Below are 14457 nucleotides of genomic sequence, written 5' to 3'. Positions count from 1 at the left end.
TTGCCATGTATGTTATAATGGGTCAAAACCAAGAGTTTTACCATGCTGAGTTTTTTTGTGGTGCCTTTAGGCACTGATAAATTGTCACACTCTTCCTATAATTTTAATATTCTTCCAGTAAACTTTATAAGCCTGACAGCCTTTCTAGAAGACATATTGAGATGCATTTAAGTATTTGGGACCTGTTAAATACGACTGATGGTGCCCAGTTCAGTAGATGTACGGATGTTATAGGTGAAGGCCATGTCATTATGTACTACTACCTATTAAAAAAATGAAGTAGTGTAGGTCGGGCATAGAGAAAATGGAAGTTTACAAAAAAATATTACAACTATTGTTTAATAGACAATCATCACATGTAGAGTTTGCATGATTTACCTTGCTGGTACTTTATCTAAATTAGAAGCAAATTGTTTGAAGATTACTTCTACCTAAATGGCAGAAAATGCACCTATCTTGGTGATGGATAGGACAGCTTGAGGGGATATGGAGGAGGCTGTTTTTATGATAGGTGTCGTTTAAACATTTTGCTACTAATTTATGGAAAGTATCATATTTTTCTTACTATTGAACTCCCTTTAAATTAAATCACACTCCAGGTTAAATTTCCTGGAGGTATAAATTTGTGGAGGATTTGATAATACTACCTTTAATGATGTAAGGTAGAATAGTGTGGATAGAGATCTAATGTTAGTGTTTCTCTGCAGCAGGTATATTATACTCATATACATTTGCAGCAGGCAATTTATATGCATTCTATGCAGCACACACATAATCACATCACTGCTGAATGCGCAGTACATGCACATTAAGCTCTGCTATGCATGCACGCTGCTCTGCTACATGCATACAAACAGCTCAGTTACACACAGCGGTCTTACATACACACATCTCTGTTACATACATACACACACCTCCGCAGCATACACACAGCTCAGCTACATACAAACACACAACTCTCCTACAGTCACAAACATAGCTTTCCTATCTACACACATCTCTCATATATACACATACAGCTCCACTATGTACACTCAACACTGATATATATATATATATATATATATATATATATATATATATACATATACATATACATGCAAACGCCCATAAAAACAGACATACACGCAACAACTGTATATATTACCACATTTTGAAATTCCGTTCAGGAATGTGACTGATCACATGATGTGAAAGGTCCTTCAGCTAAACAGGAACGTTCAGTTTCCTTACAAGTCCCAGTATCTTTCTCTCCAGTACCACACCGATCAGATAGATCAGTGAAGGGCAAGCACAGAGAGAACAGTTCTCTCATTGATCAGGAAGGATGCTGTCAGCATTCTCCTCATTCTGAATACGCTGCCTCCGGACTGTAAGAATAATACATATTTTAGCAAGTTTTTTCATTGCTAAAAAGTACGTCTTATTGTCTAATAGATACTGGTGTTAAAAATTACATTTGTTTACAATGCATTTTTGCCATGTATGTTATAACGGGTCAAAACCAAGAGTTTTACCATGCTGAGTTTTTTTGTGGTGCCTTTAGGCACTGATAAATTGTCACACTCTTCCTATAATTTTAATATTCTTCCAGTAAACTTTATAAGCCTGACAGCCTTTCTAGAAGACATATTGAGATGCATTTAAGTATTTGGGACCTGTTAAATACGACTGATGGTGCCCAGTTCAGTAGATGTACGGATGTTATAGGTGAAGGCCATGTCATTATGTACTACTACCTATTAAAAAAATGAAGTAGTGTAGGTCGGGCATAGAGAAAATGGAAGTTTACAAAAAAATATTACAACTATTGTTTAATAGACAATCATCACATGTAGAGTTTGCATGATTTACCTTGCTGGTACTTTATCTAAATTAGAAGCAAATTGTTTGAAGATTACTTCTACCTAAATGGCAGAAAATGCACCTATCTTGGTGATGGATAGGACAGCTTGAGGGGATATGGAGGAGGCTGTTTTTATGATAGGTGTCGTTTAAACATTTTGCTACTAATTTATGGAAAGTATCATATTTTTCTTACTATTGAACTCCCTTTAAATTAAATCACACTCCAGGTTAAATTTCCTGGAGGTATAAATTTGTGGAGGATTTGATAATACTACCTTTAATGATGTAAGGTAGAATAGTGTGGATAGAGATCTAATGTTAGTGTTTCTCTGCAGCAGGTATATTATACTCATATACATTTGCAGCAGGCAATTTATATGCATTCTATGCAGCACACACATAATCACATCACTGCTGAATGCGCAGTACATGCACATTAAGCTCTGCTATGCATGCACGCTGCTCTGCTACATGCATACAAACAGCTCAGTTACACACAGCGGTCTTACATACACACATCTCTGTTACATACATACACACACCTCCGCAGCATACACACAGCTCAGCTACATACAAACACACAACTCTCCTACAGTCACAAACATAGCTTTCCTATCTACACACATCTCTCATATATACACATACAGCTCCACTATGTACACTCAACACTGATATATATATATATATATATATATATATATATATATATATACATATACATATACATGCAAACGCCCATAAAAACAGACATACACGCAACAACTGTATATATTACCACATTTTGAAATTCCGTTCAGGAATGTGACTGATCACATGATGTGAAAGGTCCTTCAGCTAAACAGGAACGTTCAGTTTCCTTACAAGTCCCAGTATCTTTCTCTCCAGTACCACACCGATCAGATAGATCAGTGAAGGGCAAGCACAGAGAGAACAGTTCTCTCATTGATCAGGAAGGATGCTGTCAGCATTCTCCTCATTCTGAATACGCTGCCTCCGGACTGTAAGAATAATACATATTTTAGCAAGTTTTTTCATTGCTAAAAAGTACGTCTTATTGTCTAATAGATACTGGTGTTAAAAATTACATTTGTTTACAATGCATTTTTGCCATGTATGTTATAACGGGTCAAAACCAAGAGTTTTACCATGCTGAGTTTTTTTGTGGTGCCTTTAGGCACTGATAAATTGTCACACTCTTCCTATAATTTTAATATTCTTCCAGTAAACTTTATAAGCCTGACAGCCTTTCTAGAAGACATATTGAGATGCATTTAAGTATTTGGGACCTGTTAAATACGACTGATGGTGCCCAGTTCAGTAGATGTACGGATGTTATAGGTGAAGGCCATGTCATTATGTACTACTACCTATTAAAAAAATGAAGTAGTGTAGGTCGGGCATAGAGAAAATGGAAGTTTACAAAAAAATATTACAACTATTGTTTAATAGACAATCATCACATGTAGAGTTTGCATGATTTACCTTGCTGGTACTTTATCTAAATTAGAAGCAAATTGTTTGAAGATTACTTCTACCTAAATGGCAGAAAATGCACCTATCTTGGTGATGGATAGGACAGCTTGAGGGGATATGGAGGAGGCTGTTTTTATGATAGGTGTCGTTTAAACATTTTGCTACTAATTTATGGAAAGTATCATATTTTTCTTACTATTGAACTCCCTTTAAATTAAATCACACTCCAGGTTAAATTTCCTGGAGGTATAAATTTGTGGAGGATTTGATAATACTACCTTTAATGATGTAAGGTAGAATAGTGTGGATAGAGATCTAATGTTAGTGTTTCTCTGCAGCAGGTATATTATACTCATATACATTTGCAGCAGGCAATTTATATGCATTCTATGCAGCACACACATAATCACATCACTGCTGAATGCGCAGTACATGCACATTAAGCTCTGCTATGCATGCACGCTGCTCTGCTACATGCATACAAACAGCTCAGTTACACACAGCGGTCTTACATACACACATCTCTGTTACATACATACACACACCTCCGCAGCATACACACAGCTCAGCTACATACAAACACACAACTCTCCTACAGTCACAAACATAGCTTTCCTATCTACACACATCTCTCATATATACACATACAGCTCCACTATGTACACTCAACACTGATATATATATATATATATATATATATATATATATATATATACATATACATATACATGCAAACGCCCATAAAAACAGACATACACGCAACAACTGTATATATTACCACATTTTGAAATTCCGTTCAGGAATGTGACTGATCACATGATGTGAAAGGTCCTTCAGCTAAACAGGAACGTTCAGTTTCCTTACAAGTCCCAGTATCTTTCTCTCCAGTACCACACCGATCAGATAGATCAGTGAAGGGCAAGCACAGAGAGAACAGTTCTCTCATTGATCAGGAAGGATGCTGTCAGCATTCTCCTCATTCTGAATACGCTGCCTCCGGACTGTAAGAATAATACATATTTTAGCAAGTTTTTTCATTGCTAAAAAGTACGTCTTATTGTCTAATAGATACTGGTGTTAAAAATTACATTTGTTTACAATGCATTTTTGCCATGTATGTTATAACGGGTCAAAACCAAGAGTTTTACCATGCTGAGTTTTTTTGTGGTGCCTTTAGGCACTGATAAATTGTCACACTCTTCCTATAATTTTAATATTCTTCCAGTAAACTTTATAAGCCTGACAGCCTTTCTAGAAGACATATTGAGATGCATTTAAGTATTTGGGACCTGTTAAATACGACTGATGGTGCCCAGTTCAGTAGATGTACGGATGTTATAGGTGAAGGCCATGTCATTATGTACTACTACCTATTAAAAAAATGAAGTAGTGTAGGTCGGGCATAGAGAAAATGGAAGTTTACAAAAAAATATTACAACTATTGTTTAATAGACAATCATCACATGTAGAGTTTGCATGATTTACCTTGCTGGTACTTTATCTAAATTAGAAGCAAATTGTTTGAAGATTACTTCTACCTAAATGGCAGAAAATGCACCTATCTTGGTGATGGATAGGACAGCTTGAGGGGATATGGAGGAGGCTGTTTTTATGATAGGTGTCGTTTAAACATTTTGCTACTAATTTATGGAAAGTATCATATTTTTCTTACTATTGAACTCCCTTTAAATTAAATCACACTCCAGGTTAAATTTCCTGGAGGTATAAATTTGTGGAGGATTTGATAATACTACCTTTAATGATGTAAGGTAGAATAGTGTGGATAGAGATCTAATGTTAGTGTTTCTCTGCAGCAGGTATATTATACTCATATACATTTGCAGCAGGCAATTTATATGCATTCTATGCAGCACACACATAATCACATCACTGCTGAATGCGCAGTACATGCACATTAAGCTCTGCTATGCATGCACGCTGCTCTGCTACATGCATACAAACAGCTCAGTTACACACAGCGGTCTTACATACACACATCTCTGTTACATACATACACACACCTCCGCAGCATACACACAGCTCAGCTACATACAAACACACAACTCTCCTACAGTCACAAACATAGCTTTCCTATCTACACACATCTCTCATATATACACATACAGCTCCACTATGTACACTCAACACTGATATATATATATATATATATATATATATATATATATATATATACATATACATATACATGCAAACGCCCATAAAAACAGACATACACGCAACAACTGTATATATTACCACATTTTGAAATTCCGTTCAGGAATGTGACTGATCACATGATGTGAAAGGTCCTTCAGCTAAACAGGAACGTTCAGTTTCCTTACAAGTCCCAGTATCTTTCTCTCCAGTACCACACCGATCAGATAGATCAGTGAAGGGCAAGCACAGAGAGAACAGTTCTCTCATTGATCAGGAAGGATGCTGTCAGCATTCTCCTCATTCTGAATACGCTGCCTCCGGACTGTAAGAATAATACATATTTTAGCAAGTTTTTTCATTGCTAAAAAGTACGTCTTATTGTCTAATAGATACTGGTGTTAAAAATTACATTTGTTTACAATGCATTTTTGCCATGTATGTTATAACGGGTCAAAACCAAGAGTTTTACCATGCTGAGTTTTTTTGTGGTGCCTTTAGGCACTGATAAATTGTCACACTCTTCCTATAATTTTAATATTCTTCCAGTAAACTTTATAAGCCTGACAGCCTTTCTAGAAGACATATTGAGATGCATTTAAGTATTTGGGACCTGTTAAATACGACTGATGGTGCCCAGTTCAGTAGATGTACGGATGTTATAGGTGAAGGCCATGTCATTATGTACTACTACCTACTAAAAAAATGAAGTAGTGTAGATCGGGCATAGAGAAAATGGAAGTTTACAAAAAAATATTACAACTATTGTTTAATAGACAATCATCACATGTAGAGTTTGCATGATTTACCTTGCTGGTACTTTATCTAAATTAGAAGCAAATTGTTTGAAGATTACTTCTACCTAAATGGCAGAAAATGCACCTATCTTGGTGATGGATAGGACAGCTTGAGGGGATATGGAGGAGGCTGTTTCTATGATAGGTGTCGTTTAAACATTTTGCTACTAATTTATGGAAAGTATCATATTTTTCTTACTATTGAACTCCCCTTAAATTAAATCACACTCCAGGTTAAATTTCCTGGAGCTATAAATTTGTGGAGGATTTGATAATACTACCGTTAATGATGTAAGGTAGAATAGTGTGGATAGAGATCTAATGTTAGTGTTTCTCTGCAGCAGGTATATTATACTCATATACATTTGCAGCAGGCAATTTATATGCATTCTATGCAGCACACACATAATCACATCACTGCTGAATGCACAGTACATGCACATTAAGCTCTGCTATGCATGCACACAGCTCTGCTACATACATACAAACAGCTCAGTTACACACAGCGGTCTTACATACACACATCTCTGTTACATACATTCACACACCTCTGCAGCATACACAGAGCTCAGCTACATACAAACACACAACTCTCCTACAGTCACAAACATAGCTTTCCTATCTACACACATCTCTCATATATACACATACAGCTCCACTATGTACACTCAACACTGATATATATATATATATATATATACATATACATACAAACGCCCATAAAAACAGACATACACGCAACAACTGTATATATTACCACATTTTGAAATTCCGTTCAGGAATGTGACTGATCACATGATGTGAAAGGTCCTTCAGCTAAACAGGAACGTTCAGTTTCCTTACAAGTCCCAGTATCTTTCTCTCCAGTACCACACCGATCAGATAGATCAGTGAAGGGCAAGCACAGAGAGAACAGTTCTCTCATTGATCAGGAAGGATGCTGTCAGCATTCTCCTCATTCTGAATACGCTGCCTCCGGACTGTAAGAATAATACATATTTTAGCAAGTTTTTTCATTGCTAAAAAGTACGTCTTATTGTCTAATAGATACTGGTGTTAAAAATTACATTTGTTTACAATGCATTTTTGCCATGTATGTTATAACGGGTCAAAACCAAGAGTTTTACCATGCTGAGTTTTTTTGTGGTGCCTTTAGGCACTGATAAATTGTCACACTCTTCCTATAATTTTAATATTCTTCCAGTAAACTTTATAAGCCTGACAGCCTTTCTAGAAGACATATTGAGATGCATTTAAGTATTTGGGACCTGTTAAATACGACTGATGGTGCCCAGTTCAGTAGATGTACGGATGTTATAGGTGAAGGCCATGTCATTATGTACTACTACCTATTAAAAAAATGAAGTAGTGTAGATCGGGCATAGAGAAAATGGAAGTTTACAAAAAAATATTACAACTATTGTTTAATAGACAATCATCACATGTAGAGTTTGCATGATTTACCTTGCTGGTATTTTATCTAAATTAGAAGCAAATTGTTTGAAGATTACTTCTACCTAAATGGCAGAAAATGCACCTATCTTGGTGATGGATAGGACAGCTTGAGGGGATATGGAGGAGGCTGTTTTTATGATAGGTGTCGTTTAAACATTTTGCTACTAATTTATGGAAAGTATCATATTTTTCTTACTATTGAACTCCCTTTAAATTAAATCACACTCCAGGTTAAATTTCCTGGAGGTATAAATTTGTGGAGGATTTGATAATACTACCTTTAATGATGTAAGGTAGAATAGTGTGGATAGAGATCTAATGTTAGTGTTTCTCTGCAGCAGGTATATTATACTCATATACATTTGCAGCAGGCAATTTATATGCATTCTATGCAGCACACACATAATCACATCACTGCTGAATGCACAGTACATGCACATTAAGCTCTGCTATGCATGCACGCTGCTCTGCTACATGCATACAAACAGCTCAGTTACACACAGCGGTCTTACATACACACATCTCTGTTACATACATACACACACCTCCGCAGCATACACACAGCTCAGCTACATACAAACACACAACTCTCCTACAGTCACAAGCATAGCTTTCCTATCTACACACATCTCTCATATATACACATACAGCTCCACTATGTACACTCAACACTGATATATATATATATATATATATATATATATATATATATATATATATATACATATACATGCAAACGCCCATAAAAACAGACATACACGCAACAACTGTATATATTACCACATTTTGAAATTCCGTTCAGGAATGTGACTGATCACATGATGTGAAAGGTCCTTCAGCTAAACAGGAACGTTCAGTTTCCTTACAAGTCCCAGTATCTTTCTCTCCAGTACCACACCGATCAGATAGATCAGTGAAGGGCAAGCACAGAGAGAACAGTTCTCTCATTGATCAGGAAGGATGCTGTCAGCATTCTCCTCATTCTGAATACGCTGCCTCCGGACTGTAAGAATAATACATATTTTAGCAAGTTTTTTCATTGCTAAAAAGTACGTCTTATTGTCTAATAGATACTGGTGTTAAAAATTACATTTGTTTACAATGCATTTTTGCCATGTATGTTATAACGGGTCAAAACCAAGAGTTTTACCATGCTGAGTTTTTTTGTGGTGCCTTTAGGCACTGATAAATTGTCACACTCTTCCTATAATTTTAATATTCTTCCAGTAAACTTTATAAGCCTGACAGCCTTTCTAGAAGACATATTGAGATGCATTTAAGTATTTGGGACCTGTTAAATACGACTGATGGTGCCCAGTTCAGTAGATGTACGGATGTTATAGGTGAAGGCCATGTCATTATGTACTACTACCTATTAAAAAAATGAAGTAGTGTAGGTCGGGCATAGAGAAAATGGAAGTTTACAAAAAAATATTACAACTATTGTTTAATAGACAATCATCACATGTAGAGTTTGCATGATTTACCTTGCTGGTACTTTATCTAAATTAGAAGCAAATTGTTTGAAGATTACTTCTACCTAAATGGCAGAAAATGCACCTATCTTGGTGATGGATAGGACAGCTTGAGGGGATATGGAGGAGGCTGTTTTTATGATAGGTGTCGTTTAAACATTTTGCTACTAATTTATGGAAAGTATCATATTTTTCTTACTATTGAACTCCCTTTAAATTAAATCACACTCCAGGTTAAATTTCCTGGAGGTATAAATTTGTGGAGGATTTGATAATACTACCTTTAATGATGTAAGGTAGAATAGTGTGGATAGAGATCTAATGTTAGTGTTTCTCTGCAGCAGGTATATTATACTCATATACATTTGCAGCAGGCAATTTATATGCATTCTATGCAGCACACACATAATCACATCACTGCTGAATGCGCAGTACATGCACATTAAGCTCTGCTATGCATGCACGCTGCTCTGCTACATGCATACAAACAGCTCAGTTACACACAGCGGTCTTACATACACACATCTCTGTTACATACATACACACACCTCCGCAGCATACACACAGCTCAGCTACATACAAACACACAACTCTCCTACAGTCACAAACATAGCTTTCCTATCTACACACATCTCTCATATATACACATACAGCTCCACTATGTACACTCAACACTGATATATATATATATATATATATATATATATATATATATATATATATATACATATACATATACATGCAAACGCCCATAAAAACAGACATACACGCAACAACTGTATATATTACCACATTTTGAAATTCCGTTCAGGAATGTGACTGATCACATGATGTGAAAGGTCCTTCAGCTAAACAGGAACGTTCAGTTTCCTTACAAGTCCCAGTATCTTTCTCTCCAGTACCACACCGATCAGATAGATCAGTGAAGGGCAAGCACAGAGAGAACAGTTCTCTCATTGATCAGGAAGGATGCTGTCAGCATTCTCCTCATTCTGAATACGCTGCCTCCGGACTGTAAGAATAATACATATTTTAGCAAGTTTTTTCATTGCTAAAAAGTACGTCTTATTGTCTAATAGATACTGGTGTTAAAAATTACATTTGTTTACAATGCATTTTTGCCATGTATGTTATAACGGGTCAAAACCAAGAGTTTTACCATGCTGAGTTTTTTTGTGGTGCCTTTAGGCACTGATAAATTGTCACACTCTTCCTATAATTTTAATATTCTTCCAGTAAACTTTATAAGCCTGACAGCCTTTCTAGAAGACATATTGAGATGCATTTAAGTATTTGGGACCTGTTAAATACGACTGATGGTGCCCAGTTCAGTAGATGTACGGATGTTATAGGTGAAGGCCATGTCATTATGTACTACTACCTATTAAAAAAATGAAGTAGTGTAGGTCGGGCATAGAGAAAATGGAAGTTTACAAAAAAATATTACAACTATTGTTTAATAGACAATCATCACATGTAGAGTTTGCATGATTTACCTTGCTGGTACTTTATCTAAATTAGAAGCAAATAGTTTGAAGATTACTTCTACCTAAATGGCAGAAAATGCACCTATCTTGGTGATGGATAGGACAGCTTGAGGGGATATGGAGGAGGCTGTTTTTATGATAGGTGTCGTTTAAACACTTTGCTACTAATTTATGGAAAGTATCATATTTTTCTTACTATTGAACTCCCTTTAAATTAAATCACACTCCAGGTTAAATTTCCTGGAGGTATAAATTTGTGGAGGATTTGATAATACTACCTTTAATGATGTAAGGTAGAATAGTGTGGATAGAGATCTAATGTTAGTGTTTCTCTGCAGCAGGTATATTATACTCATATACATTTGCAGCAGGCAATTTATATGCATTCTATGCAGCACACACATAATCACATCACTGCTGAATGCGCAGTACATGCACATTAAGCTCTGCTATGCATGCACGCTGCTCTGCTACATGCATACAAACAGCTCAGTTACACACAGCGGTCTTACATACACACATCTCTGTTACATACATACACACACCTCCGCAGCATACACACAGCTCAGCTACATACAAACACACAACTCTCCTACAGTCACAAACATAGCTTTCCTATCTACACACATCTCTCATATATACACATACAGCTCCACTATGTACACTCAACACTGATATATATATATATATATATATATATATATATATACATATACATATACATGCAAACGCCCATAAAAACAGACATACACGCAACAACTGTATATATTACCACATTTTGAAATTCCGTTCAGGAATGTGACTGATCACATGATGTGAAAGGTCCTTCAGCTAAACAGGAACGTTCAGTTTCCTTACAAGTCCCAGTATCTTTCTCTCCAGTACCACACCGATCAGATAGATCAGTGAAGGGCAAGCACAGAGAGAACAGTTCTCTCATTGATCAGGAAGGATGCTGTCAGCATTCTCCTCATTCTGAATACGCTGCCTCCGGACTGTAAGAATAATACATATTTTAGCAAGTTTTTTCATTGCTAAAAAGTACGTCTTATTGTCTAATAGATACTGGTGTTAAAAATTACATTTGTTTACAATGCATTTTTGCCATGTATGTTATAACGGGTCAAAACCAAGAGTTTTACCATGCTGAGTTTTTTTGTGGTGCCTTTAGGCACTGATAAATTGTCACACTCTTCCTATAATTTTAATATTCTTCCAGTAAACTTTATAAGCCTGACAGCCTTTCTAGAAGACATATTGAGATGCATTTAAGTATTTGGGACCTGTTAAATACGACTGATGGTGCCCAGTTCAGTAGATGTACGGATGTTATAGGTGAAGGCCATGTCATTATGTACTACTACCTATTAAAAAAATGAAGTAGTGTAGATCGGGCATAGAGAAAATGGAAGTTTACAAAAAAATATTACAACTATTGTTTAATAGACAATCATCACATGTAGAGTTTGCATGATTTACCTTGCTGGTATTTTATCTAAATTAGAAGCAAATTGTTTGAAGATTACTTCTACCTAAATGGCAGAAAATGCACCTATCTTGGTGATGGATAGGACAGCTTGAGGGGATATGGAGGAGGCTGTTTTTATGATAGGTGTCGTTTAAACATTTTGCTACTAATTTATGGAAAGTATCATATTTTTCTTACTATTGAACTCCCTTTAAATTAAATCACACTCCAGGTTAAATTTCCTGGAGGTATAAATTTGTGGAGGATTTGATAATACTACCTTTAATGATGTAAGGTAGAATAGTGTGGATAGAGATCTAATGTTAGTGTTTCTCTGCAGCAGGTATATTATACTCATATACATTTGCAGCAGGCAATTTATATGCATTCTATGCAGCACACACATAATCACATCACTGCTGAATGCACAGTACATGCACATTAAGCTCTGCTATGCATGCACGCTGCTCTGCTACATGCATACAAACAGCTCAGTTACACACAGCGGTCTTACATACACACATCTCTGTTACATACATACACACACCTCCGCAGCATACACACAGCTCAGCTACATACAAACACACAACTCTCCTACAGTCACAAACATAGCTTTCCTATCTACACACATCTCTCATATATACACATACAGCTCCACTATGTACACTCAACACTGATATATATATATATATATATATATATATATATATATATATACATATACATGCAAACGCCCATAAAAACAGACATACACGCAACAACTGTATATATTACCACATTTTGAAATTCCGTTCAGGAATGTGACTGATCACATGATGTGAAAGGTCCTTCAGCTAAACAGGAACGTTCAGTTTCCTTACAAGTCCCAGTATCTTTCTCTCCAGTACCACACCGATCAGATAGATCAGTGAAGGGCAAGCACAGAGAGAACAGTTCTCTCATTGATCAGGAAGGATGCTGTCAGCATTCTCCTCATTCTGAATACGCTGCCTCCGGACTGTAAGAATAATACATATTTTAGCAAGTTTTTTCATTGCTAAAAAGTACGTCTTATTGTCTAATAGATACTGGTGTTAAAAATTACATTTGTTTACAATGCATTTTTGCCATGTATGTTATAATGGGTCAAAACCAAGAGTTTTACCATGCTGAGTTTTTTTGTGGTGCCTTTAGGCACTGATAAATTGTCACACTCTTCCTATAATTTTAATATTCTTCCAGTAAACTTTATAAGCCTGACAGCCTTTCTAGAAGACATATTGAGATGCATTTAAGTATTTGGGACCTGTTAAATACGACTGATGGTGCCCAGTTCAGTAGATGTACGGATGTTATAGGTGAAGGCCATGTCATTATGTACTACTACCTATTAAAAAAATGAAGTAGTGTAGGTCGGGCATAGAGAAAATGGAAGTTTACAAAAAAATATTACAACTATTGTTTAATAGACAATCATCACATGTAGAGTTTGCATGATTTACCTTGCTGGTACTTTATCTAAATTAGAAGCAAATTGTTTGAAGATTACTTCTACCTAAATGGCAGAAAATGCACCTATCTTGGTGATGGATAGGACAGCTTGAGGGGATATGGAGGAGGCTGTTTTTATGATAGGTGTCGTTTAAACATTTTGCTACTAATTTATGGAAAGTATCATATTTTTCTTACTATTGAACTCCCTTTAAATTAAATCACACTCCAGGTTAAATTTCCTGGAGGTATAAATTTGTGGAGGATTTGATAATACTACCTTTAATGATGTAAGGTAGAATAGTGTGGATAGAGATCTAATGTTAGTGTTTCTCTGCAGCAGGTATATTATACTCATATACATTTGCAGCAGGCAATTTATATGCATTCTATGCAGCACACACATAATCACATCACTGCTGAATGCGCAGTACATGCACATTAAGCTCTGCTATGCATGCACGCTGCTCTGCTACATGCATACAAACAGCTCAGTTACACACAGCGGTCTTACATACACACATCTCTGTTACATACATACACACACCTCCGCAGCATACACACAGCTCAGCTACATACAAACACACAACTCTCCTACAGTCACAAACATAGCTTTCCTATCTACACACATCTCTCATATATACACATACAGCTCCACTATGTACACTCAACACTGATATATATATATATATATATATATATATATATATATATACATATACATATACATGCAAACGCCCATAAAAACAGACATACACGCAACAACTGTATATATTACCACATTTTGAAATTCCGTTCAGGAATGTGACTGATCACATGATGTGAAAGGT

The sequence above is a fragment of the Phyllobates terribilis genome, unplaced genomic scaffold, assembly GCF_046119375.1.
Source record: "Phyllobates terribilis strain yellow unplaced genomic scaffold, ASM4611937v1 Scaffold_10__3_contigs__length_209671492, whole genome shotgun sequence".
NCBI classification, from domain to species: Eukaryota; Metazoa; Chordata; class Amphibia; order Anura; family Dendrobatidae; genus Phyllobates; species Phyllobates terribilis.
This window is presented reverse-complemented; position numbering follows the sequence as displayed.